The 23,358-nt window shown below is 51.2% G+C and overlaps 36 non-coding genes across 36 annotated transcripts; all 36 read left to right on the top strand.

Moving 5' to 3' along the window:
* The first annotated feature begins 1,331 nt into the window (after window positions 1–1,331).
* Window positions 1,332–1,404, top strand: Trnam-cau (transfer RNA methionine (anticodon CAU)). Its single transcript has one exon. It is a non-coding gene; the product is annotated as a tRNA-Met (tRNA).
* Window positions 1,405–1,727: 323 nt separating this feature from the next.
* On the top strand, window positions 1,728–1,799 carry Trnae-uuc (transfer RNA glutamic acid (anticodon UUC)). Its single transcript has one exon. It is a non-coding gene; the product is annotated as a tRNA-Glu (tRNA).
* Window positions 1,800–2,074: 275 nt separating this feature from the next.
* Trnak-uuu (transfer RNA lysine (anticodon UUU)) lies at window positions 2,075–2,147 on the top strand. Its single transcript has one exon. It is a non-coding gene; the product is annotated as a tRNA-Lys (tRNA).
* A 144-nt stretch (window positions 2,148–2,291) lies between these two features.
* On the top strand, window positions 2,292–2,373 carry Trnas-aga (transfer RNA serine (anticodon AGA)). The gene has a single exon. It is a non-coding gene; the product is annotated as a tRNA-Ser (tRNA).
* A 1,433-nt stretch (window positions 2,374–3,806) lies between these two features.
* On the top strand, window positions 3,807–3,879 carry Trnam-cau (transfer RNA methionine (anticodon CAU)). Its single transcript has one exon. It is a non-coding gene; the product is annotated as a tRNA-Met (tRNA).
* Window positions 3,880–4,202: 323 nt separating this feature from the next.
* Window positions 4,203–4,274, top strand: Trnae-uuc (transfer RNA glutamic acid (anticodon UUC)). Its single transcript has one exon. It is a non-coding gene; the product is annotated as a tRNA-Glu (tRNA).
* Window positions 4,275–4,549: 275 nt separating this feature from the next.
* On the top strand, window positions 4,550–4,622 carry Trnak-uuu (transfer RNA lysine (anticodon UUU)). The gene has a single exon. It is a non-coding gene; the product is annotated as a tRNA-Lys (tRNA).
* Window positions 4,623–4,766: 144 nt separating this feature from the next.
* Trnas-aga (transfer RNA serine (anticodon AGA)) lies at window positions 4,767–4,848 on the top strand. Its single transcript has one exon. It is a non-coding gene; the product is annotated as a tRNA-Ser (tRNA).
* A 1,432-nt stretch (window positions 4,849–6,280) lies between these two features.
* Window positions 6,281–6,353, top strand: Trnam-cau (transfer RNA methionine (anticodon CAU)). The gene has a single exon. It is a non-coding gene; the product is annotated as a tRNA-Met (tRNA).
* A 323-nt stretch (window positions 6,354–6,676) lies between these two features.
* Window positions 6,677–6,748, top strand: Trnae-uuc (transfer RNA glutamic acid (anticodon UUC)). The gene has a single exon. It is a non-coding gene; the product is annotated as a tRNA-Glu (tRNA).
* Window positions 6,749–7,023: 275 nt separating this feature from the next.
* On the top strand, window positions 7,024–7,096 carry Trnak-uuu (transfer RNA lysine (anticodon UUU)). The gene has a single exon. It is a non-coding gene; the product is annotated as a tRNA-Lys (tRNA).
* Window positions 7,097–7,240: 144 nt separating this feature from the next.
* Trnas-aga (transfer RNA serine (anticodon AGA)) lies at window positions 7,241–7,322 on the top strand. Its single transcript has one exon. It is a non-coding gene; the product is annotated as a tRNA-Ser (tRNA).
* Window positions 7,323–8,752: 1,430 nt separating this feature from the next.
* Trnam-cau (transfer RNA methionine (anticodon CAU)) lies at window positions 8,753–8,825 on the top strand. Its single transcript has one exon. It is a non-coding gene; the product is annotated as a tRNA-Met (tRNA).
* Window positions 8,826–9,148: 323 nt separating this feature from the next.
* Trnae-uuc (transfer RNA glutamic acid (anticodon UUC)) lies at window positions 9,149–9,220 on the top strand. Its single transcript has one exon. It is a non-coding gene; the product is annotated as a tRNA-Glu (tRNA).
* Window positions 9,221–9,495: 275 nt separating this feature from the next.
* Window positions 9,496–9,568, top strand: Trnak-uuu (transfer RNA lysine (anticodon UUU)). The gene has a single exon. It is a non-coding gene; the product is annotated as a tRNA-Lys (tRNA).
* Window positions 9,569–9,712: 144 nt separating this feature from the next.
* On the top strand, window positions 9,713–9,794 carry Trnas-aga (transfer RNA serine (anticodon AGA)). The gene has a single exon. It is a non-coding gene; the product is annotated as a tRNA-Ser (tRNA).
* A 1,430-nt stretch (window positions 9,795–11,224) lies between these two features.
* On the top strand, window positions 11,225–11,297 carry Trnam-cau (transfer RNA methionine (anticodon CAU)). The gene has a single exon. It is a non-coding gene; the product is annotated as a tRNA-Met (tRNA).
* Window positions 11,298–11,620: 323 nt separating this feature from the next.
* On the top strand, window positions 11,621–11,692 carry Trnae-uuc (transfer RNA glutamic acid (anticodon UUC)). Its single transcript has one exon. It is a non-coding gene; the product is annotated as a tRNA-Glu (tRNA).
* Window positions 11,693–11,967: 275 nt separating this feature from the next.
* Window positions 11,968–12,040, top strand: Trnak-uuu (transfer RNA lysine (anticodon UUU)). The gene has a single exon. It is a non-coding gene; the product is annotated as a tRNA-Lys (tRNA).
* A 144-nt stretch (window positions 12,041–12,184) lies between these two features.
* Trnas-aga (transfer RNA serine (anticodon AGA)) lies at window positions 12,185–12,266 on the top strand. The gene has a single exon. It is a non-coding gene; the product is annotated as a tRNA-Ser (tRNA).
* Window positions 12,267–13,696: 1,430 nt separating this feature from the next.
* Trnam-cau (transfer RNA methionine (anticodon CAU)) lies at window positions 13,697–13,769 on the top strand. Its single transcript has one exon. It is a non-coding gene; the product is annotated as a tRNA-Met (tRNA).
* A 323-nt stretch (window positions 13,770–14,092) lies between these two features.
* Window positions 14,093–14,164, top strand: Trnae-uuc (transfer RNA glutamic acid (anticodon UUC)). The gene has a single exon. It is a non-coding gene; the product is annotated as a tRNA-Glu (tRNA).
* A 276-nt stretch (window positions 14,165–14,440) lies between these two features.
* Window positions 14,441–14,513, top strand: Trnak-uuu (transfer RNA lysine (anticodon UUU)). Its single transcript has one exon. It is a non-coding gene; the product is annotated as a tRNA-Lys (tRNA).
* A 145-nt stretch (window positions 14,514–14,658) lies between these two features.
* Trnas-aga (transfer RNA serine (anticodon AGA)) lies at window positions 14,659–14,740 on the top strand. Its single transcript has one exon. It is a non-coding gene; the product is annotated as a tRNA-Ser (tRNA).
* Window positions 14,741–15,701: 961 nt separating this feature from the next.
* Window positions 15,702–15,774, top strand: Trnam-cau (transfer RNA methionine (anticodon CAU)). The gene has a single exon. It is a non-coding gene; the product is annotated as a tRNA-Met (tRNA).
* A 670-nt stretch (window positions 15,775–16,444) lies between these two features.
* Trnak-uuu (transfer RNA lysine (anticodon UUU)) lies at window positions 16,445–16,517 on the top strand. Its single transcript has one exon. It is a non-coding gene; the product is annotated as a tRNA-Lys (tRNA).
* A 145-nt stretch (window positions 16,518–16,662) lies between these two features.
* On the top strand, window positions 16,663–16,744 carry Trnas-aga (transfer RNA serine (anticodon AGA)). The gene has a single exon. It is a non-coding gene; the product is annotated as a tRNA-Ser (tRNA).
* Window positions 16,745–17,703: 959 nt separating this feature from the next.
* Window positions 17,704–17,776, top strand: Trnam-cau (transfer RNA methionine (anticodon CAU)). Its single transcript has one exon. It is a non-coding gene; the product is annotated as a tRNA-Met (tRNA).
* Window positions 17,777–18,446: 670 nt separating this feature from the next.
* Trnak-uuu (transfer RNA lysine (anticodon UUU)) lies at window positions 18,447–18,519 on the top strand. The gene has a single exon. It is a non-coding gene; the product is annotated as a tRNA-Lys (tRNA).
* Window positions 18,520–18,664: 145 nt separating this feature from the next.
* Trnas-aga (transfer RNA serine (anticodon AGA)) lies at window positions 18,665–18,746 on the top strand. The gene has a single exon. It is a non-coding gene; the product is annotated as a tRNA-Ser (tRNA).
* Window positions 18,747–19,705: 959 nt separating this feature from the next.
* Window positions 19,706–19,778, top strand: Trnam-cau (transfer RNA methionine (anticodon CAU)). The gene has a single exon. It is a non-coding gene; the product is annotated as a tRNA-Met (tRNA).
* Window positions 19,779–20,448: 670 nt separating this feature from the next.
* On the top strand, window positions 20,449–20,521 carry Trnak-uuu (transfer RNA lysine (anticodon UUU)). Its single transcript has one exon. It is a non-coding gene; the product is annotated as a tRNA-Lys (tRNA).
* A 145-nt stretch (window positions 20,522–20,666) lies between these two features.
* Window positions 20,667–20,748, top strand: Trnas-aga (transfer RNA serine (anticodon AGA)). Its single transcript has one exon. It is a non-coding gene; the product is annotated as a tRNA-Ser (tRNA).
* A 961-nt stretch (window positions 20,749–21,709) lies between these two features.
* Window positions 21,710–21,784, top strand: Trnam-cau (transfer RNA methionine (anticodon CAU)). The gene has a single exon. It is a non-coding gene; the product is annotated as a tRNA-Met (tRNA).
* Window positions 21,785–22,454: 670 nt separating this feature from the next.
* On the top strand, window positions 22,455–22,527 carry Trnak-uuu (transfer RNA lysine (anticodon UUU)). Its single transcript has one exon. It is a non-coding gene; the product is annotated as a tRNA-Lys (tRNA).
* Window positions 22,528–22,672: 145 nt separating this feature from the next.
* On the top strand, window positions 22,673–22,754 carry Trnas-aga (transfer RNA serine (anticodon AGA)). The gene has a single exon. It is a non-coding gene; the product is annotated as a tRNA-Ser (tRNA).
* The last annotated feature ends 604 nt before the right edge of the window (window positions 22,755–23,358 follow it).

The raw sequence follows: 23,358 nt of genomic DNA, 5'->3' as shown, positions 1-23,358 counted from the left end.
TTTACATAAGGGCGATTTCCAAGCGTCAGCTTTCGCGTCAGCCGAGCAAAGTCGGGACAAGTCGGGACATACTACAGGATGGTCTGGGTGGTGCAACGACGAAACAAAACCTTAATTTAAAAATCGAAAAAATGGGAAAAATAGGATGAAAAAGCAAAAAGAAGAATATAAAAAAGTCTTACCGACTGCGTCGGTTTTTTTCTTTTTTTGTTTTGGCACAAGGAGCAGAAAATGTCGCGTTTTGGTACCCGCCACACCTCACCTCTCACAGCCGTCTATAGTGCCTGTCCTTTACATAAGGGCGATTTCCAAGCGTCAGCTTTCGCGTCAGCCGAGCAAAGTCGGGACAAGTCGGGACATACCACAGGATGGTCTGGGTGGTGCAACGACGAAAAAAAAACGTTAATTTAACAGCAGGAGCCCACATAATGATAGGGAAATATTAGCGCCACTTGCGGTGGCCGGGAATCGAACCCGAATCAACTGCTTGGAAGGAAACTATGCTCATAATTACAACACCACTGCAGTGCCGCTGCTCTCAACGCCGCGCTGTGTCGGCTTCCCGCCCGCCGGCAGCGGCCCACGGCTATAGGAGCTGCAGGCGCATTACGAGGTAGGAGGGTGCATCCACACGCATTCGGGCAGCGCCTCCAAGCACGCTACGTCTTTGGGCAAGACTCGTCGCCGCTGACGCAAGGTTACTCACACGATAATGATGAGCGGTCGTTTTAAGGCAGTGTAGTGGAGGACTCCGCGAGTTTAGCCCTTTTTTCGACGTCGCTGGGTGGCAATCCCACTTTCCCTGCCAACAGCTGCTCGTATTGCATGGATAGCTTGTCGAGCATCTGTGGCTCTGTGGTTTGTGTCTCGGTAGCGCAGTAGGTAGTGCCTAAGTCTCCTAATGTTAAGGTATGCCGGCACGATAACTCAGCGTGTTCGGTCAGAGGGTTATCTGCTCCCTCTAATGAAGGACTGAGTCAACGATGAACTTGAACGGGCGTCATCGGACGTCCGCCCCCAAACAAGTGCAACGAACAAAATGAGAACAACAAAAAAAAAAGTGGTAGAATGCTCGGCCACCACGAGGGCGGCCCGGGTTCGATTCCCGGTGGATGCATTATTTTGCTCTTCTATCTACAATGCTGCCACGCGGATTGCTCGCTTGAGATGCGTCAGCCTCAGGACCTTATAGCTGTATAGCTGCGGCTGCAGTTTAATCTAGAGAGTCGGGACAGTACGTGTAGCAAGACAACAGATTGTTCAGAAAGCGCAAACTGTCTGTCTCTAATATGTGAAGCTTAGCTAGTTTCCTGGGAAGTCGTCTCCAGCGTGCATCGGTAGCGCAGTAGGTTGCGCGTAAGTCTCATAATCTTAAGGTCGTGAGTTCGATCCTCACCCGGGGCATTTAATTTTCTGTACATCATGACTGCATTAACGGCGTTGCTGTTGCTAGGGAACGTACTTAACTGTCGTCCGTTATCCACACGGAGTGCACTCCTCAGCGTCAAAATGTTTACTTCCAATTATGACGACGTAACAAGTTTGATATTTCTCCTCCCCTGTTACAAGCAAAATGCGATGCACACAGCAATGGACAGTCAATTTTGAACTGTGCGCCATGCCGGTCTGTAGGCGCAGATATGATCGCAAGCAGAGAACAGCACTGAGTCCAGATTCAGCACAAAATACGAGAAGAGACGGAATAAATCTCACTGTTCTCAAGCAAGTTCTGTGTGGTCTAGTGGTTAGGATACCTGGCTTTCACCCAGGAGGCCCGGGTTCGATTGCCGGTACCGGAACGGAACTGTTTGCGCAAACAACGCTCTATGTTTTGGCCTTCGAACTGTCGTTGGTCGCCCTTCTTCCTTAACTTCAACCGAACGTAATCGGGGAAAGCAGGCACGTGATGCAGTTACTGTCAGCACCGGAATAAAGGGAGAAGAGGCACTGGTCCGCTGTGGGCTGCTACCAGCGTCAGTGAGAAGTCGGTGGAGTCGCCAGTAGCGCCAGAAGCCTTCACACACGTTCCAGTTAATCACGTTGCTTGAAGCAGCTCCAGCCACAACAAGCCAAAGCCCGAATAGCTCAGTCGGTAGAGCATTAGGCTTTTAACCTAAGGGTCCAGGGTTCAAGTCCCTGTCCGGGCGAAGATTTTAACGCTTCCGTAATGGCTCGTGTCATAGCGATAGTAGCCCTGCCGTAATCAGTGCACGGTTTTCGTTTCCTGTCAACATTCTGCGCAGACGCAATCGGTTGGGTTTTTCACGTTTCGAGGGGTGCTTCTCCTACAAGCAGTCGTGGCCGAGTGGTTAAGGCGTCTGACTAGAAATCAGATTCCCTCTGGGAGCGTAGGTTCGAGTCCTACCGACTGCGTTGGTTTTTTTTCTTTTTTTGTTTTGGAAGAAGGAGCAGAAAATATCCCGTTTTGGTACCTCGCCACACCTCACCTCTCACAGCCGTTTATAGTGCCTGTCCTTTACATAAGGGCGATTTCCAAGCGTCAGCTTTCGCGTCAGCCGAGCAAAGTCGGGACAAGTCGGGACATACTACAGGATGGTCTGGGTGGTGCAACGACGAAACAAAACCTTAATTTAAAAATCGAAAAAATGGGAAAAATAGGATGAAAAAGCAAAAAGAAGAATATAAAAAAGTCTTACCGACTGCGTCGGTTTTTTTCTTTTTTTGTTTTGGCACAAGGAGCAGAAAATGTCGCGTTTTGGTACCCGCCACACCTCACCTCTCACAGCCGTCTATAGTGCCTGTCCTTTACATAAGGGCGATTTCCAAGCGTCAGCTTTCGCGTCAGCCGAGCAAAGTCGGGACAAGTCGGGACATACCACAGGATGGTCTGGGTGGTGCAACGACGAAAAAAAAACGTTAATTTAACAGCAGGAGCCCACATAATGATAGGGAAATATTAGCGCCACTTGCGGTGGCCGGGAATCGAACCCGAATCAACTGCTTGGAAGGAAACTATGCTCATAATTACAACACCACTGCAGTGCCGCTGCTCTCAACGCCGCGCTGTGTCGGCTTCCCGCCCGCCGGCAGCGGCCCACGGCTATAGGAGCTGCAGGCGCATTACGAGGTAGGAGGGTGCATCCACACGCATTCGGGCAGCGCCTCCAAGCACGCTACGTCTTTGGGCAAGACTCGTCGCCGCTGACGCAAGGTTACTCACACGATAATGATGAGCGGTCGTTTTAAGGCAGTGTAGTGGAGGACTCCGCGAGTTTAGCCCTTTTTTCGACGTCGCTGGGTGGCAATCCCACTTTCCCTGCCAACAGCTGCTCGTATTGCATGGATAGCTTGTCGAGCATCTGTGGCTCTGTGGTTTGTGTCTCGGTAGCGCAGTAGGTAGTGCCTAAGTCTCCTAATGTTAAGGTATGCCGGCACGATAACTCAGCGTGTTCGGTCAGAGGGTTATCTGCTCCCTCTAATGAAGGACTGAGTCAACGATGAACTTGAACGGGCGTCATCGGACGTCCGCCCCCAAACAAGTGCAACGAACAAAATGAGAACAACAAAAAAAAAAGTGGTAGAATGCTCGGCCACCACGAGGGCGGCCCGGGTTCGATTCCCGGTGGATGCATTATTTTGCTCTTCTATCTACAATGCTGCCACGCGGATTGCTCGCTTGAGATGCGTCAGCCTCAGGACCTTATAGCTGTATAGCTGCGGCTGCAGTTTAATCTAGAGAGTCGGGACAGTACGTGTAGCAAGACAACAGATTGTTCAGAAAGCGCAAACTGTCTGTCTCTAATATGTGAGGCTTAGCTAGTTTCCTGGGAAGTCGTCTCCAGCGTGCATCGGTAGCGCAGTAGGTTGCGCGTAAGTCTCATAATCTTAAGGTCGTGAGTTCGATCCTCACCCGGGGCATTTAATTTTCTGTACATCATGACTGCATTAACGGCGTTGCTGTTGCTAGGGAACGTACTTAACTGTCGTCCGTTATCCACACGGAGTGCACTCCTCAGCGTCAAAATGTTTACTTCCAATTATGACGACGTAACAAGTTTGATATTTCTCCTCCCCTGTTACAAGCAAAATGCGATGCACACAGCAATGGACAGTCAATTTTGAACTGTGCGCCATGCCGGTCTGTAGGCGCAGATATGATCGCAAGCAGAGAACAGCACTGAGTCCAGATTCAGCACAAAATACGAGAAGAGACGGAATAAATCTCACTGTTCTCAAGCAAGTTCTGTGTGGTCTAGTGGTTAGGATACCTGGCTTTCACCCAGGAGGCCCGGGTTCGATTGCCGGTACCGGAACGGAACTGTTTGCGCAAACAACGCTCTATGTTTTGGCCTTCGAACTGTCGTTGGTCGCCCTTCTTCCTTAACTTCAACCGAACGTAATCGGGGAAAGCAGGCACGTGATGCAGTTACTGTCAGCACCGGAATAAAGGGAGAAGAGGCACTGGTCCGCTGTGGGCTGCTACCAGCGTCAGTGAGAAGTCGGTGGAGTCGCCAGTAGCGCCAGAAGCCTTCACACACGTTCCAGTTAATCACGTTGCTTGAAGCAGCTCCAGCCACAACAAGCCAAAGCCCGAATAGCTCAGTCGGTAGAGCATTAGGCTTTTAACCTAAGGGTCCAGGGTTCAAGTCCCTGTCCGGGCGAAGATTTTAACGCTTCCGTAATGGCTCGTGTCATAGCGATAGTAGCCCTGCCGTAATCAGTGCACGGTTTTCGTTTCCTGTCAACATTCTGCGCAGACGCAATCGGTTGGGTTTTTCACGTTTCGAGGGGTGCTTCTCCTACAAGCAGTCGTGGCCGAGTGGTTAAGGCGTCTGACTAGAAATCAGATTCCCTCTGGGAGCGTAGGTTCGAGTCCTACCGACTGCGTTGGTTTTTTTTCTTTTTTTGTTTTGGAAGAAGGAGCAGAAAATATCCCGTTTTGGTACCTCGCCACACCTCACCTCTCACAGCCGTTTATAGTGCCTGTCCTTTACATAAGGGCGATTTCCAAGCGTCAGCTTTCGCGTCAGCCGAGCAAAGTCGGGACAAGTCGGGACATACTACAGGATGGTCTGGGTGGTGCAACGACGAAACAAAACCTTAATTTAAAAATCGAAAAAATGGGAAAAATAGGATGAAAAAGCAAAAAGAAGAATATAAAAAAGTCTTACCGACTGCGTCGGTTTTTTTCTTTTTTTGTTTTGGCACAAGGAGCAGAAAATGTCGCGTTTTGGTACCCGCCACACCTCACCTCTCACAGCCGTCTATAGTGCCTGTCCTTTACATAAGGGCGATTTCCAAGCGTCAGCTTTCGCGTCAGCCGAGCAAAGTCGGGACAAGTCGGGACATACCACAGGATGGTCTGGGTGGTGCAACGACGAAAAAAAAACGTTAATTTAACAGCAGGAGCCCACATAATGATAGGAAAATATTAGCGCCACTTGCGGTGGCCGGGAATCGAACCCGAATCAACTGCTTGGAAGGAAACTATGCTCATAATTACAACACCACTGCAGTGCCGCTGCTCTCAACGCCGCGCTGTGTCGGCTTCCCGCCCGCCGGCAGCGGCCCACGGCTATAGGAGCTGCAGGCGCATTACGAGGTAGGAGGGTGCATCCACACGCATTCGGGCAGCGCCTCCAAGCACGCTACGTCTTTGGGCAAGACTCGTCGCCGCTGACGCAAGGTTACTCACACGATAATGATGAGCGGTCGTTTTAAGGCAGTGTAGTGGAGGACTCCGCGAGTTTAGCCCTTTTTTCGACGTCGCTGGGTGGCAATCCCACTTTCCCTGCCAACAGCTGCTCGTATTGCATGGATAGCTTGTCGAGCATCTGTGGCTCTGTGGTTTGTGTCTCGGTAGCGCAGTAGGTAGTGCCTAAGTCTCCTAATGTTAAGGTATGCCGGCACGATAACTCAGCGTGTTCGGTCAGAGGGTTATCTGCTCCCTCTAATGAAGGACTGAGTCAACGATGAACTTGAACGGGCGTCATCGGACGTCCGCCCCCAAACAAGTGCAACGAACAAAATGAGAACAACAAAAAAAAAGTGGTAGAATGCTCGGCCACCACGAGGGCGGCCCGGGTTCGATTCCCGGTGGATGCATTATTTTGCTCTTCTATCTACAATGCTGCCACGCGGATTGCTCGCTTGAGATGCGTCAGCCTCAGGACCTTATAGCTGTATAGCTGCGGCTGCAGTTTAATCTAGAGAGTCGGGACAGTACGTGTAGCAAGACAACAGATTGTTCAGAAAGCGCAAACTGTCTGTCTCTAATATGTGAGGCTTAGCTAGTTTCCTGGGAAGTCGTCTCCAGCGTGCATCGGTAGCGCAGTAGGTTGCGCGTAAGTCTCATAATCTTAAGGTCGTGAGTTCGATCCTCACTCGGGGCATTTAATTTTCTGTACATCATGACTGCATTAACGGCGTTGCTGTTGCTAGGGAACGTACTTAACTGTCGTCCGTTATCCACACGGAGTGCACTCCTCAGCGTCAAAATGTTTACTTCCAATTATGACGACGTAACAAGTTTGATATTTCTCCTCCCCTGTTACAAGCAAAATGCGATGCACACAGCAATGGACAGTCAATTTTGAACTGTGCGCCATGCCGGTCTGTAGGCGCAGATATGATCGCAAGCAGAGAACAGCACTGAGTCCAGATTCAGCACAAAATACGAGAAGAGACGGAATAAATCTCACTGTTCTCAAGCAAGTTCTGTGTGGTCTAGTGGTTAGGATACCTGGCTTTCACCCAGGAGGCCCGGGTTCGATTGCCGGTACCGGAACGGAACTGTTTGCGCAAACAACGCTCTATGTTTTGGCCTTCGAACTGTCGTTGGTCGCCCTTCTTCCTTGGCTTCAACCGAACGCAATCGGGGAAAGCAGGCACGTGATGCAGTTACTGTCAGCACCGGAATAAAGGGAGAAGAGGCACTGGTCCGCTGTGGGCTGCTACCAGCGTCAGTGAGAAGTCGGTGGAGTCGCCAGTAGCGCCAGAAGCCTTCACACACGTTCCAGTTAATCACGTTGCTTGAAGCAGCTCCAGCCACAACAAGCCAAAGCCCGAATAGCTCAGTCGGTAGAGCATTAGGCTTTTAACCTAAGGGTCCAGGGTTCAAGTCCCTGTCCGGGCGAAGATTTTAACGCTTCCGTAATGGCTCGTGTCATAGCGATAGTAGCCCTGCCGTAATCAGTGCACGGTTTTCGTTTCCTGTCAACATTCTGCGCAGACGCAATCGGTTGGGTTTTTCACGTTTCGAGGGGTGCTTCTCCTACAAGCAGTCGTGGCCGAGTGGTTAAGGCGTCTGACTAGAAATCAGATTCCCTCTGGGAGCGTAGGTTCGAGTCCTACCGACTGCGTTGGTTTTTTCTTTTTTTGTTTTGGAAGAAGGAGCAGAAAATATCCCGTTTTGGTACCTCGCCACACCTCACCTCTCACAGCCGTTTATAGTGCCTGTCCTTTACATAAGGGCGATTTCCAAGCGTCAGCTTTCGCGTCAGCCGAGCAAAGTCGGGACAAGTCGGGACATACTACAGGATGGTCTGGGTGGTGCAACGACGAAACAAAACCTTAATTTAAAAATCGAAAAAATGGGAAAAATAGGATGAAAAAGCAAAAAGAAGAATATAAAAAAGTCTTACCGACTGCGTCGGTTTTTTTCTTTTTTTGTTTTGGCACAAGGAGCAGAAAATGTCGCGTTTTGGTACCCGCCACACCTCACCTCTCACAGCCGTCTATAGTGCCTGTCCTTTACATAAGGGCGATTTCCAAGCGTCAGCTTTCGCGTCAGCCGAGCAAAGTCGGGACAAGTCGGGACATACCACAGGATGGTCTGGGTGGTGCAACGACGAAAAAAAAACGTTAATTTAACAGCAGGAGCCCACATAATGATAGGAAAATATTAGCGCCACTTGCGGTGGCCGGGAATCGAACCCGAATCAACTGCTTGGAAGGAAACTATGCTCATAATTACAACACCACTGCAGTGCCGCTGCTCTCAACGCCGCGCTGTGTCGGCTTCCCGCCCGCCGGCAGCGGCCCACGGCTATAGGAGCTGCAGGCGCATTACGAGGTAGGAGGGTGCATCCACACGCATTCGGGCAGCGCCTCCAAGCACGCTACGTCTTTGGGCAAGACTCGTCGCCGCTGACGCAAGGTTACTCACACGATAATGATGAGCGGTCGTTTTAAGGCAGTGTAGTGGAGGACTCCGCGAGTTTAGCCCTTTTTTCGACGTCGCTGGGTGGCAATCCCACTTTCCCTGCCAACAGCTGCTCGTATTGCATGGATAGCTTGTCGAGCATCTGTGGCTCTGTGGTTTGTGTCTCGGTAGCGCAGTAGGTAGTGCCTAAGTCTCCTAATGTTAAGGTATGCCGGCACGATAACTCAGCGTGTTCGGTCAGAGGGTTATCTGCTCCCTCTAATGAAGGACTGAGTCAACGATGAACTTGAACGGGCGTCATCGGACGTCCGCCCCCAAACAAGTGCAACGAACAAAATGAGAACAACAAAAAAAAAGTGGTAGAATGCTCGGCCACCACGAGGGCGGCCCGGGTTCGATTCCCGGTGGATGCATTATTTTGCTCTTCTATCTACAATGCTGCCACGCGGATTGCTCGCTTGAGATGCGTCAGCCTCAGGACCTTATAGCTGTATAGCTGCGGCTGCAGTTTAATCTAGAGAGTCGGGACAGTACGTGTAGCAAGACAACAGATTGTTCAGAAAGCGCAAACTGTCTGTCTCTAATATGTGAGGCTTAGCTAGTTTCCTGGGAAGTCGTCTCCAGCGTGCATCGGTAGCGCAGTAGGTTGCGCGTAAGTCTCATAATCTTAAGGTCGTGAGTTCGATCCTCACCCGGGGCATTTAATTTTCTGTACATCATGACTGCATTAACGGCGTTGCTGTTGCTAGGGAACGTACTTAACTGTCGTCCGTTATCCACACGGAGTGCACTCCTCAGCGTCAAAATGTTTACTTCCAATTATGACGACGTAACAAGTTTGATATTTCTCCTCCCCTGTTACAAGCAAAATGCGATGCACACAGCAATGGACAGTCAATTTTGAACTGTGCGCCATGCCGGTCTGTAGGCGCAGATATGATCGCAAGCAGAGAACAGCACTGAGTCCAGATTCAGCACAAAATACGAGAAGAGACGGAATAAATCTCACTGTTCTCAAGCAAGTTCTGTGTGGTCTAGTGGTTAGGATACCTGGCTTTCACCCAGGAGGCCCGGGTTCGATTGCCGGTACCGGAACGGAACTGTTTGCGCAAACAACGCTCTATGTTTTGGCCTTCGAACTGTCGTTGGTCGCCCTTCTTCCTTGGCTTCAACCGAACGCAATCGGGGAAAGCAGGCACGTGATGCAGTTACTGTCAGCACCGGAATAAAGGGAGAAGAGGCACTGGTCCGCTGTGGGCTGCTACCAGCGTCAGTGAGAAGTCGGTGGAGTCGCCAGTAGCGCCAGAAGCCTTCACACACGTTCCAGTTAATCACGTTGCTTGAAGCAGCTCCAGCCACAGCAAGCCAAAGCCCGAATAGCTCAGTCGGTAGAGCATTAGGCTTTTAACCTAAGGGTCCAGGGTTCAAGTCCCTGTCCGGGCGAAGATTTTAACGCTTCCGTAATGGCTCGTGTCATAGCGATAGTAGCCCTGCCGTAATCAGTGCACGGTTTTCGTTTCCTGTCAACATTCTGCGCAGACGCAATCGGTTGGGTTTTTCACGTTTCGAGGGGTGCTTCTCCTACAAGCAGTCGTGGCCGAGTGGTTAAGGCGTCTGACTAGAAATCAGATTCCCTCTGGGAGCGTAGGTTCGAGTCCTACCGACTGCGTTGGTTTTTTCTTTTTTTGTTTTGGAAGAAGGAGCAGAAAATATCCCGTTTTGGTACCTCGCCACACCTCACCTCTCACAGCCGTTTATAGTGCCTGTCCTTTACATAAGGGCGATTTCCAAGCGTCAGCTTTCGCGTCAGCCGAGCAAAGTCGGGACAAGTCGGGACATACTACAGGATGGTCTGGGTGGTGCAACGACGAAACAAAACCTTAATTTAAAAATCGAAAAAATGGGAAAAATAGGATGAAAAAGCAAAAAGAAGAATATAAAAAAGTCTTACCGACTGCGTCGGTTTTTTTCTTTTTTTGTTTTGGCACAAGGAGCAGAAAATGTCGCGTTTTGGTACCCGCCACACCTCACCTCTCACAGCCGTCTATAGTGCCTGTCCTTTACATAAGGGCGATTTCCAAGCGTCAGCTTTCGCGTCAGCCGAGCAAAGTCGGGACAAGTCGGGACATACCACAGGATGGTCTGGGTGGTGCAACGACGAAAAAAAAACGTTAATTTAACAGCAGGAGCCCACATAATGATAGGAAAATATTAGCGCCACTTGCGGTGGCCGGGAATCGAACCCGAATCAACTGCTTGGAAGGAAACTATGCTCATAATTACAACACCACTGCAGTGCCGCTGCTCTCAACGCCGCGCTGTGTCGGCTTCCCGCCCGCCGGCAGCGGCCCACGGCTATAGGAGCTGCAGGCGCATTACGAGGTAGGAGGGTGCATCCACACGCATTCGGGCAGCGCCTCCAAGCACGCTACGTCTTTGGGCAAGACTCGTCGCCGCTGACGCAAGGTTACTCACACGATAATGATGAGCGGTCGTTTTAAGGCAGTGTAGTGGAGGACTCCGCGAGTTTAGCCCTTTTTTCGACGTCGCTGGGTGGCAATCCCACTTTCCCTGCCAACAGCTGCTCGTATTGCATGGATAGCTTGTCGAGCATCTGTGGCTCTGTGGTTTGTGTCTCGGTAGCGCAGTAGGTAGTGCCTAAGTCTCCTAATGTTAAGGTATGCCGGCACGATAACTCAGCGTGTTCGGTCAGAGGGTTATCTGCTCCCTCTAATGAAGGACTGAGTCAACGATGAACTTGAACGGGCGTCATCGGACGTCCGCCCCCAAACAAGTGCAACGAACAAAATGAGAACAACAAAAAAAAAGTGGTAGAATGCTCGGCCACCACGAGGGCGGCCCGGGTTCGATTCCCGGTGGATGCATTATTTTGCTCTTCTATCTACAATGCTGCCACGCGGATTGCTCGCTTGAGATGCGTCAGCCTCAGGACCTTATAGCTGTATAGCTGCGGCTGCAGTTTAATCTAGAGAGTCGGGACAGTACGTGTAGCAAGACAACAGATTGTTCAGAAAGCGCAAACTGTCTGTCTCTAATATGTGAGGCTTAGCTAGTTTCCTGGGAAGTCGTCTCCAGCGTGCATCGGTAGCGCAGTAGGTTGCGCGTAAGTCTCATAATCTTAAGGTCGTGAGTTCGATCCTCACCCGGGGCATTTAATTTTCTGTACATCATGACTGCATTAACGGCGTTGCTGTTGCTAGGGAACGTACTTAACTGTCGTCCGTTATCCACACGGAGTGCACTCCTCAGCGTCAAAATGTTTACTTCCAATTATGACGACGTAACAAGTTTGATATTTCTCCTCCCCTGTTACAAGCAAAATGCGATGCACACAGCAATGGACAGTCAATTTTGAACTGTGCGCCATGCCGGTCTGTAGGCGCAGATATGATCGCAAGCAGAGAACAGCACTGAGTCCAGATTCAGCACAAAATACGAGAAGAGACGGAATAAATCTCACTGTTCTCAAGCAAGTTCTGTGTGGTCTAGTGGTTAGGATACCTGGCTTTCACCCAGGAGGCCCGGGTTCGATTGCCGGTACCGGAACGGAACTGTTTGCGCAAACAACGCTCTATGTTTTGGCCTTCGAACTGTCGTTGGTCGCCCTTCTTCCTTGGCTTCAACCGAACGCAATCGGGGAAAGCAGGCACGTGATGCAGTTACTGTCAGCACCGGAATAAAGGGAGAAGAGGCACTGGTCCGCTGTGGGCTGCTACCAGCGTCAGTGAGAAGTCGGTGGAGTCGCCAGTAGCGCCAGAAGCCTTCACACACGTTCCAGTTAATCACGTTGCTTGAAGCAGCTCCAGCCACAACAAGCCAAAGCCCGAATAGCTCAGTCGGTAGAGCATTAGGCTTTTAACCTAAGGGTCCAGGGTTCAAGTCCCTGTCCGGGCGAAGATTTTAACGCTTCCGTAATGGCTCGTGTCATAGCGATAGTAGCCCTGCCGTAATCAGTGCACGGTTTTCGTTTCCTGTCAACATTCTGCGCAGACGCAATCGGTTGGGTTTTTCACGTTTCGAGGGGTGCTTCTCCTACAAGCAGTCGTGGCCGAGTGGTTAAGGCGTCTGACTAGAAATCAGATTCCCTCTGGGAGCGTAGGTTCGAGTCCTACCGACTGCGTTGGTTTTTTCTTTTTTTGTTTTGGAAGAAGGAGCAGAAAATATCCCGTTTTGGTACCTCGCCACACCTCACCTCTCACAGCCGTTTATAGTGCCTGTCCTTTACATAAGGGCGATTTCCAAGCGTCAGCTTTCGCGTCAGCCGAGCAAAGTCGGGACAAGTCGGGACATACTACAGGATGGTCTGGGTGGTGCAACGACGAAACAAAACCTTAATTTAAAAATCGAAAAAATGGGAAAAATAGGATGAAAAAGCAAAAAGAAGAATATAAAAAAGTCTTACCGACTGCGTCGGTTTTTTTCTTTTTTTGTTTTGGCACAAGGAGCAGAAAATGTCGCGTTTTGGTACCCGCCACACCTCACCTCTCACAGCCGTCTATAGTGCCTGTCCTTTACATAAGGGCGATTTCCAAGCGTCAGCTTTCGCGTCAGCCGAGCAAAGTCGGGACAAGTCGGGACATACCACAGGATGGTCTGGGTGGTGCAACGACGAAAAAAAAACGTTAATTTAACAGCAGGAGCCCACATAATGATAGGGAAATATTAGCGCCACTTGCGGTGGCCGGGAATCGAACCCGAATCAACTGCTTGGAAGGAAACTATGCTCATAATTACAACACCACTGCAGTGCCGCTGCTCTCAACGCCGCGCTGTGTCGGCTTCCCGCCCGCCGGCAGCGGCCCACGGCTATAGGAGCTGCAGGCGCATTACGAGGTAGGAGGGTGCATCCACACGCATTCGGGCAGCGCCTCCAAGCACGCTACGTCTTTGGGCAAGACTCGTCGCCGCTGACGCAAGGTTACTCACACGATAATGATGAGCGGTCGTTTTAAGGCAGTGTAGTGGAGGACTCCGCGAGTTTAGCCCTTTTTTCGACGTCGCTGGGTGGCAATCCCACTTTCCCTGCCAACAGCTGCTCGTATTGCATGGATAGCTTGTCGAGCATCTGTGGCTCTGTGGTTTGTGTCTCGGTAGCGCAGTAGGTAGTGCCTAAGTCTCCTAATGTTAAGGTATGCCGGCACGATAACTCAGCGTGTTCGGTCAGAGGGTTATCTGCTCCCTCTAATGAAGGACTGAGTCAACGATGAACTTGAACGGGCGTCATCGGACGTCCGCCCCCAAACAAGTGCAACGAACAAAATGAGAACAACAAAAAAAAAGTGGTAGAATGCTCGGCCACCACGAGGGCGGCCCGGGTTCGATTCCCGGTGGATGCATTATTTTGCTCTTCTATCTACAATGCTGCCACGCAGATTGCTCGCTTGAGATGCGTCAGCCTCAGGACCTTATAGCTGTATAGCTGCGGCTGCAGTTTAATCTAGAGAGTCGGGACAGTACGTGTAGCAAGACAACAGATTGTTCAGAAAGCGCAAACTGTCTGTCTCTAATATGTGAGGCTTAGCTAGTTTCCTGGGAAGACGTCTCCAGCGTGCATCGGTAGCGCAGTAGGTTGCGCGTAAGTCTCATAATCTTAAGGTCGTGAGTTCGATCCTCACCCGGGGCATGTAATTTTCTGTACATCATGACTGCATTAACGGCGTTGCTGTTGCTAGGGAACGTACTTAACTGTCGTCCGTTATCCACACGGAGTGCACTCCTCAGCGTCAAAATGTTTACTTCCAATTATGACGACGTAACAAGTTTGATATTTCTCCTCCCCTGTTACAAGCAAAATGCGATGCACACAGCAATGGACAGTCAATTTTGAACTGTGCGCCATGCCGGTCTGTAGGCGCAGATATGATCGCAAGCAGAGAACAGCACTGAGTCCAGATTCAGCACAAAATACGAGAAGAGACGGAATAAATCTCACTGTTCTCAAGCAAGTTCTGTGTGGTCTAGTGGTTAGGATACCTGGCTTTCACCCAGGAGGCCCGGGTTCGATTGCCGGTACCGGAACGGAACTGTTTGCGCAAACAACGCTCTATGTTTTGGCCTTCGAACTGTCGTTGGTCGCCCTTCTTCCTTGGCTTCAACCGAACGCAATCGGGGAAAGCAGGCACGTGATGCAGTTACTGTCAGCACCGGAATAAAGGGAGAAGAGGCACTGGTCCGCTGTTGGGCTGCTACCAGCGTCAGTGAGTAGTCGGTGTAGTCGCCAGTAGCGCCAGAAGCCTACACACACCTTCCACTTAATCACGTTGCTTGAAACCGCTCCAACCACAACAAGCGAAAGCCCGGATAGCTCAGTCGGTAGAGCATTAGGCTTTTAACCTAAGGGTCCAGGGTTCGAGTCCCTGTCCGGGCGAAGATTTTAACGCTTCCATAATGGCTCGTCTCGTAGCGATAGTAGCCCTGTCGTAATCAGTGCACGGTTTTACGTTTCCTGTCGGCATTCTGCGCAGACGCAACCGGTTGGGGTTTTCACGATTCGAGGGGCACCTGTTGGACAAGCAGTCGTGGCCGAGTGGTTAAGGCGTCTGACTAGAAATCAGATTCCCTCTGGGTGCGTAGGTTCGAGTCCTACCGACTGCGTCGGATTTTTCTTTTCTTGTTTTGGAAGAAGAAGCAGAAAATATCGCGTTTTGGTACCTCGCCACACCTCACCTCTCACAGCCGTTTATAGTGCCTGTCCTTTAGATAAGGGCGATTTCCAAGCGTCAGCTTTCGCGTCAGCCGAGCAAAGTCGGGACAAGTCGGGACATACTACAGGATGGTGCAACGACGAAAAAAAAAAAAAAAAACCTTAATTTAACAGCAGGAGCCCACATAATGATACGGAAAAATTAGCTCCACTTGCGGTGGCCGGGAATCGTACCCGGATCAACTGCTTGGAAGGCAACTATGCTCAACAGTACAACACCACCGCACTGCCGCTGCTCGCAACGCCGCGCTGTGTCGGCTTCCCGCCCGCCGACGGCGGCCCACGGCTATAGGAGCTGCAGGCGCATTACGAGGTAGGAGGGTGCATCCACACGCATTCGGGCAGCGCCTCCAAGCACGCTACGTCTTTGGGCAAGACTCGTCGCCGCTGACGCAAGGTTACTCACACGATAGTGATGAACGGTCGTTTTAAGGCAGTGTAGTGGGGGACTTCGCGAGTTTAGCCCCTTTTTCGACGTCGCTGGGTGGCAATCCCAGTTTCCCTGCCGACAGCTGCTTGGAAAGCACGGGTAGCTTGTCGAGCATCTGTAGTTGAGTGGTTTGTGACTCAGTAGTGCAGTAGGCAGCGCCTAAGTCTCATAATCTTAAGGTATGCCGGCACGATTCCCGGTCGATGCATTATTTTGCTCTTGTGGCAACAATGCTGCCGCGCGGATTGCTCGCTTGAGATGGGTCAGCCTCAGGACCTTATAGCTGTATAGCTGCGGCTGCAGTTTAATCTAGAGAGTCGGGACAGCACGTGTAGCAAGACAACAGATTCTTCAGAAAGCGCAAACTGTCTATCTCTAATATGTGAGACTTACCGAGTTTCCTGCGAGGTCGGCTCCGGCGTGCCTCGGTAGCGCAGTAGGCAGCGCGTAAGTCTCATAATCTTAAGGTCGTGAGTTCGATCCTCACCCGGGGCATTTAATTTTCTGTACATCATGACTGCATTAAGGGCGTTGCTGTTGCTAGGAAACGAACTTAACTGTTGTCCGTTATCCACACGGAGTCCACGCCTCAGCGTCAAAATGTTTACTTCCAATTATGACGACGTAATAACTTTGATATTTCTCCTCCGTGTTACAAGCAAAATGCGATGCACACAGCAATGGACAGTCAATTTTGAACTGTGCGCCATGCCGGTCTGTAGGCGCGGATATGATCGCAAGCAGAGAACAGCACTGAGTCCAGATTCAGCACAAAATACAATAAGAGACGGAGTAAATCTCACCGCTGTAGAGCAAGTCCTGTGTGGTCAAGTGGCTAGGATACCTGGCTTTCACTCAACAGGTCCGTCTTCGATTCCCGGTACCGGAACGGAACTATTTGCGCACACAACGCTGAATGTTTTGGTCTTCGAACTGTCGTTGGTCGCCCTTCTTCCTTGGCTTCAACCGAACGCAATCGGGGAAAGCAGGCACGTGATGCAGTTACTGTCAGCACCGGAATAAAGGGAGAAGAGGCACTGGTCCGCTGTTGGGCTGCTACCAGCGTCAGTGAGTAGTCGGTGTAGTCGCCAGTAGCGCCAGAAGCCTACACACACCTTCCACTTAATCACGTTGCTTGAAACCGCTCCAACCACAACAAGCGAAAGCCCGGATAGCTCAGTCGGTAGAGCATTAGGCTTTTAACCTAAGGGTCCAGGGTTCGAGTCCCTGTCCGGGCGAAGATTTTAACGCTTCCATAATGGCTCGTCTCGTAGCGATAGTAGCCCTGTCGTAATCAGTGCACGGTTTTACGTTTCCTGTCGGCATTCTGCGCAGACGCAACCGGTTGGGTTTTTCACGATTCGAGGGGCACTTGTTGGACAAGCAGTCGTGACCGAGTGGTTAAGGCGTCTGACTAGAAATCAGATTCCCTCTGGGAGCGTAGGTTCGAGTCCTACCGACTGCGTCGGATTTTTCTTTTCTTGTTTTGGAAGAAGAAGCAGAAAATATCGCGTTTTGGTACCTCGCCACACCTCACCTCTCACAGCCGTTTATAGTGCCTGTCCTTTAGATAAGGGCGATTTCCAAGCGTCAGCTTTCGCGTCAGCCGAGCAAAGTCGGGACAAGTCGGGACATACTACAGGATGGTGCAACGACGAAAAAAAAAAAAAAACCTTAATTTAACAGCAGGAGCCCACATAATGATACGGAAAAATTAGCGCCACTTGCGGTGGCCGGGAATCGTACCCGGATCAACTGCTTGGAAGGCAACTATGCTCAACAGTACAACACCACCGCACTGCCGCTGCTCGCAACGCCGCGCTGTGTCGGCTTCCCGCCCGCCGACGGCGGCCCACGGCTATAGGAGCTGCAGGCGCATTACGAGGTAGGAGGGTGCATCCACACGCATTCGGGCAGCGCCTCCAAGCACGCTACGTCTTTGGGCAAGACTCGTCGCCGCTGACGCAAGGTTACTCACACGATAGTGATGAACGGTCGTTTTAAGGCAGTGTAGTGGGGGACTTCGCGAGTTTAGCCCCTTTTTCGACGTCGCTGGGTGGCAATCCCAGTTTCCCTGCCGACAGCTGCTTGGAAAGCACGGGTAGCTTGTCGAGCATCTGTAGTTGACTGGTTTGTGACTCAGTAGTGCAGTAGGCAGCGCCTAAGTCTCATAATCTTAAGGTATGCCGGCACGATTCCCGGTCGATGCATTATTTTGCTCTTGTGGCAACAATGCTGCCGCGCGGATTGCTCGCTTGAGATGGGTCAGCCTCAGGACCTTATAGCTGTATAGCTGCGGCTGCAGTTTAATCTAGAGAGTCGGGACAGCACGTGTAGCAAGACAACAGATTCTTCAGAAAGCGCAAACTGTCTATCTCTAATATGTGAGACTTACCGAGTTTCCTGCGAGGTCGTCTCCGGCGTGCCTCGGTAGCGCAGTAGGCAGCGCGTAAGTCTCATAATCTTAAGGTCGTGAGTTCGATCCTCACCCGGGGCATTTAATTTTCTGTACATCATGACTGCATTAAGGGCGTTGCTGTTGCTAGGAAACGAACTTAACTGTTGTCCGTTATCCACACGGAGTCCACGCCTCAGCGTCAAAATGTTTACTTCCAATTATGACGACGTAACAACTTTGATATTTCTCCTCCGTGTTACAAGCAAAATGCGATGCACACAGCAATGGACAGTCAATTTTGAACTGTGCGCCATGCCGGTCTGTAGGCGCGGATATGATCGCAAGCAGAGAACAGCACTGAGTCCAGATTCAGCACAAAATACAATAAGAGACGGAGTAAATCTCACCGCTGTAGAGCAAGTCCTGTGTGGTCAAGTGGCTAGGATACCTGGCTTTCACTCAACAGGTCCGTCTTCGATTCCCGGTACCGGAACGGAACTATTTGCGCACACAACGCTCCATGTTTTGGTCTTCGAACTGTCGTTGGTCGCCCTTCTTCCTTGGCTTCAACCGAACGCAATCGGGGAAAGCAGGCACGTGATGCAGTTACTGTCAGCACCGGAATAAAGGGAGAAGAGGCACTGGTCCGCTGTTGGGCTGCTACCAGCGTCAGTGAGTAGTCGGTGTAGTCGCCAGTAGCGCCAGAAGCCTACACACACCTTCCACTTAATCACGTTGCTTGAAACCGCTCCAACCACAACAAGCGAAAGCCCGGATAGCTCAGTCGGTAGAGCATTAGGCTTTTAACCTAAGGGTCCAGGGTTCGAGTCCCTGTCCGGGCGAAGATTTTAACGCTTCCATAATGGCTCGTCTCGTAGCGATAGTAGCCCTGTCGTAATCAGTGCACGGTTTTACGTTTCCTGTCGGCATTCTGCGCAGACGCAACCGGTTGGGTTTTTCACGATTCGAGGGGCACCTGTTGGACAAGCAGTCGTGGCCGAGTGGTTAAGACGTCTGACTAGAAATCAGATTCCCTCTGGGAGCGTAGGTTCGAGTCCTACCGACTGCGTCGGATTTTTCTTTTCTTGTTTTGGAAGAAGAAGCAGAAAATATCGCGTTTTGGTACCTCGCCACACCTCACCTCTCACAGCCGTTTATAGTGCCTGTCCTTTAGATAAGGGCGATTTCCAAGCGTCAGCTTTCGCGTCAGCCGAGCAAAGTCGGGACAAGTCGGGACATACTACAGGATGGTGCAACGACGAAAAAAAAAAAAAAACCTTAATTTAACAGCAGGAGCCCACATAATGATACGGAAAAATTAGCGCCACTTGCGGTGGCCGGGAATCGTACCCGGATCAACTGCTTGGAAGGCAACTATGCTCAACAGTACAACACCACCGCACTGCCGCTGCTCGCAACGCCGCGCTGTGTCGGCTTCCCGCCCGCCGACGGCGGCCCACGGCTATAGGAGCTGCAGGCGCATTACGAGGTAGGAGGGTGCATCCACACGCATTCGGGCAGCGCCTCCAAGCACGCTACGTCTTTGGGCAAGACTCGTCGCCGCTGACGCAAGGTTACTCACACGATAGTGATGAACGGTCGTTTTAAGGCAGTGTAGTGGGGGACTTCGCGAGTTTAGCCCCTTTTTCGACGTCGCTGGGTGGCAATCCCAGTTTCCCTGCCGACAGCTGCTTGGAAAGCACGGGTAGCTTGTCGAGCATCTGTAGTTGACTGGTTTGTGACTCAGTAGTGCAGTAGGCAGCGCCTAAGTCTCATAATCTTAAGGTATGCCGGCACGATTCCCGGTCGATGCATTATTTTGCTCTTGTGGCAACAATGCTGCCGCGCGGATTGCTCGCTTGAGATGGGTCAGCCTCAGGACCTTATAGCTGTATAGCTGCGGCTGCAGTTTAATCTAGAGAGTCGGGACAGCACGTGTAGCAAGACAACAGATTCTTCAGAAAGCGCAAACTGTCTATCTCTAATATGTGAGACTTACCGAGTTTCCTGCGAGGTCGTCTCCGGCGTGCCTCGGTAGCGCAGTAGGCAGCGCGTAAGTCTCATAATCTTAAGGTCGTGAGTTCGATCCTCACCCGGGGCATTTAATTTTCTGTACATCATGACTGCATTAAGGGCGTTGCTGTTGCTAGGAAACGAACTTAACTGTTGTCCGTTATCCACACGGAGTCCACGCCTCAGCGTCAAAATGTTTACTTCCAATTATGACGACGTAACAACTTTGATATTTCTCCTCCGTGTTACAAGCAAAATGCGATGCACACAGCAATGGACAGTCAATTTTGAACTGTGCGCCATGCCGGTCTGTAGGCGCGGATATGATCGCAAGCAGAGAACAGCACTGAGTCCAGATTCAGCACAAAATACAATAAGAGACGGAGTAAATCTCACCGCTGTAGAGCAAGTCCTGTGTGGTCAAGTGGCTAGGATACCTGGCTTTCACTCAACAGGTCCGTCTTCGATTCCCGGTACCGGAACGGAACTATTTGCGCACACAACGCTCCATGTTTTGGTCTTCGAACTGTCGTTGGTCGCCCTTCTTCCTTGGCTTCAACCGAACGCAATCGGGGAAAGCAGGCACGTGATGCAGTTACTGTCAGCACCGGAATAAAGGGAGAAGAGGCACTGGTCCGCTGTTGGGCTGCTACCAGCGTCAGTGAGTAGTCGGTGTAGTCGCCAGTAGCGCCAGAAGCCTACACACACCTTCCACTTAATCACGTTGCTTGAAACCGCTCCAACCACAACAAGCGAAAGCCCGGATAGCTCAGTCGGTAGAGCATTAGGCTTTTAACCTAAGGGTCCAGGGTTCGAGTCCCTGTCCGGGCGAAGATTTTAACGCTTCCATAATGGCTCGTCTCGTAGCGATAGTAGCCCTGTCGTAATCAGTGCACGGTTTTACGTTTCCTGTCGGCATTCTGCGCAGACGCAACCGGTTGGGTTTTTCACGATTCGAGGGGCACCTGTTGGACAAGCAGTCGTGGCCGAGTGGTTAAGACGTCTGACTAGAAATCAGATTCCCTCTGGGAGCGTAGGTTCGAGTCCTACCGACTGCGTCGGATTTTTCTTTTCTTGTTTTGGAAGAAGAAGCAGAAAATATCGCGTTTTGGTACCTCGCCACACCTCACCTCTCACAGCCGTTTATAGTGCCTGTCCTTTAGATAAGGGCGATTTCCAAGCGTCAGCTTTCGCGTCAGCCGAGCAAAGTCGGGACAAGTCGGGACATACTACAGGATGGTGCAACGACGAAAAAAAAAAAAAAAACCTTAATTTAACAGCAGGAGCCCACATAAAGATACGGAAAAATTAGCGCCACTTGCGGTGGCCGGGAATCGTACCCGGATCAACTGCTTGGAAGGCAACTATGCTCAACAGTACAACACCACCGCACTGCCGCTGCTCGCAACGCCGCGCTGTGTCGGCTTCCCGCCCGCCGACGGCGGCCCACGGCTATAGGAGCTGCAGGCGCATTACGAGGTAGGAGGGTGCATCCACACGCATTCGGGCAGCGCCTCCAAGCACGCTACGTCTTTGGGCAAGACTCGTCGCCGCTGACGCAAGGTTACTCACACGATAGTGATGAACGGTCGTTTTAAGGCAGTGTAGTGGGGGACTTCGCGAGTTTAGCCCCTTTTTCGACGTCGCTGGGTGGCAATCCCAGTTTCCCTGCCGACAGCTGCTTGGAAAGCACGGGTAGCTTGTCGAGCATCTGTAGTTGAGTGGTTTTGTGACTCAGTAGTGCAGTAGGCAGCGCCTAAGTCTCATAATCTTAAGGTATGCCGGCACGATTCCCGGTCGATGCATTATTTTGCTCTTGTGGCAACAATGCTGCCGCGCGGATTGCTCGCTTGAGATGGGTCAGCCTCAGGACCTTATAGCTGTATAGCTGCGGCTGCAGTTTAATCTAGAGAGTCGGGACAGCACGTGTAGCAAGACAACAGATTCTTCAGAAAGCGCAAACTGTCTATCTCTAATATGTGAGACTTACCGAGTTTCCTGCGAGGTCGTCTCCGGCGTGCCTCGGTAGCGCAGTAGGCAGCGCGTAAGTCTCATAATCTTAAGGTCGTGAGTTCGATCCTCACCCCCGGGGCATTTAATTTTCTGTACATCATGACTGCATTAAGGGCGTTGCTGTTGCTAGGAAACGAACTTAACTGTTGTCCGTTATCCACACGGAGTCCACGCCTCAGCGTCAAAATGTTTACTTCCAATTATGACGACGTAACAACTTTGATATTTCTCCTCCGTGTTACAAGCAAAATGCGATGCACACAGCAATGGACAGTCAATTTTGAACTGTGCGCCATGCCGGTCTGTAGGCGCGGATATGATCGCAAGCAGAGAACAGCACTGAGTCCAGATTCAGCACAAAATACAATAAGAGACGGAGTAAATCTCACCGCTGTAGAGCAAGTCCTGTGTGGTCAAGTGGCTAGGATACCTGGCTTTCACTCAACAGGTCCGTCTTCGATTCCCGGTACCGTAACGGAACTATTTGCGCACACAACGCTCCATGTTTTGGTCTTCGAACTGTCGTTGGTCGCCCTTCTTCCTTGGCTTCAACCGAACGCAATCGGGGAAAGCAGGCACGTGATGCAGTTACTGTCAGCACCGGAATAAAGGGAGAAGAGGCACTGGTCCGCTGTTGGGCTGCTACCAGCGTCAGTGAGTAGTCGGTGTAGTCGCCAGTAGCGCCACAAGCCTACACACACCTTCCACTTAATCACGTTGCTTGAAACCGCTCCAACCACAACAAGCGAAAGCCCGGATAGCTCAGTCGGTAGAGCATTAGGCTTTTAACCTAAGGGTCCAGGGTTCGAGTCCCTGTCCGGGCGAAGATTTTAACGCTTCCATAATGGCTCGTCTCGTAGCGATAGTAGCCCTGTCGTAATCAGTGCACGGTTTTACGTTTCCTGTCGGCATTCTGCGCAGACGCAACCGGTTGGGTTTTTCACGATTCGAGGGGCACCTGTTGGACAAGCAATCGTGGCCGAGTGGTTAAGACGTCTGACTAGAAATCAGATTCCCTCTGGGAGCGTAGGTTCGAGTCCTACCGACTGCGTCGGATTTTTCTTTTCTTGTTTTGGAAGAAGAAGCAGAAAATATCGCGTTTTGGTACCTCGCCACACCTCACCTCTCACAGCCGTTTATAGTGCCTGTCCTTTAGATAAGGGCGATTTCCAAGCGTCAGCTTTCGCGTCAGCCGAGCAAAGTCGGGACAAGTCGGGACATACTACAGGATGGTGCAACGACGAAAAAAAAACAAAAAAAAAAACCTTAATTTAACAGCAGGAGCCCACATAAAGATACGGAAAAATTAGCGCCACTTGCGGTGGCCGGGAATCGTACCCGGATCAACTGCTTGGAAGGCAACTATGCTCAACAGTACAACACCACCGCACTGCCGCTGCTCGCAACGCCGCGCTGTGTCGGCTTCCCGCCCGCCGACGGCGGCCCACGGCTATAGGAGCTGCAGGCGCATTACGAGGTAGGAGGGTGCATCCACACGCATTCGGGCAGCGCCTCCAAGCACGCTACGTCTTTGGGCAAGACTCGTCGCCGCTGACGCAAGGTTACTCACACGATAGTGATGAACGGTCGTTTTAAGGCAGTGTAGTGGGGGACTTCGCGAGTTTAGCCCCTTTTTCGACGTCGCTGGGTGGCAA

This window comes from Schistocerca gregaria, unplaced genomic scaffold (genome assembly GCF_023897955.1).
Source record: "Schistocerca gregaria isolate iqSchGreg1 unplaced genomic scaffold, iqSchGreg1.2 ptg000337l, whole genome shotgun sequence".
In the NCBI taxonomy this organism is placed as follows: domain Eukaryota; kingdom Metazoa; phylum Arthropoda; class Insecta; order Orthoptera; family Acrididae; genus Schistocerca; species Schistocerca gregaria.
The sequence above is the reverse complement of the archived record's forward strand: the minus strand, read 5'-3'. Positions and strand labels throughout refer to the sequence as shown.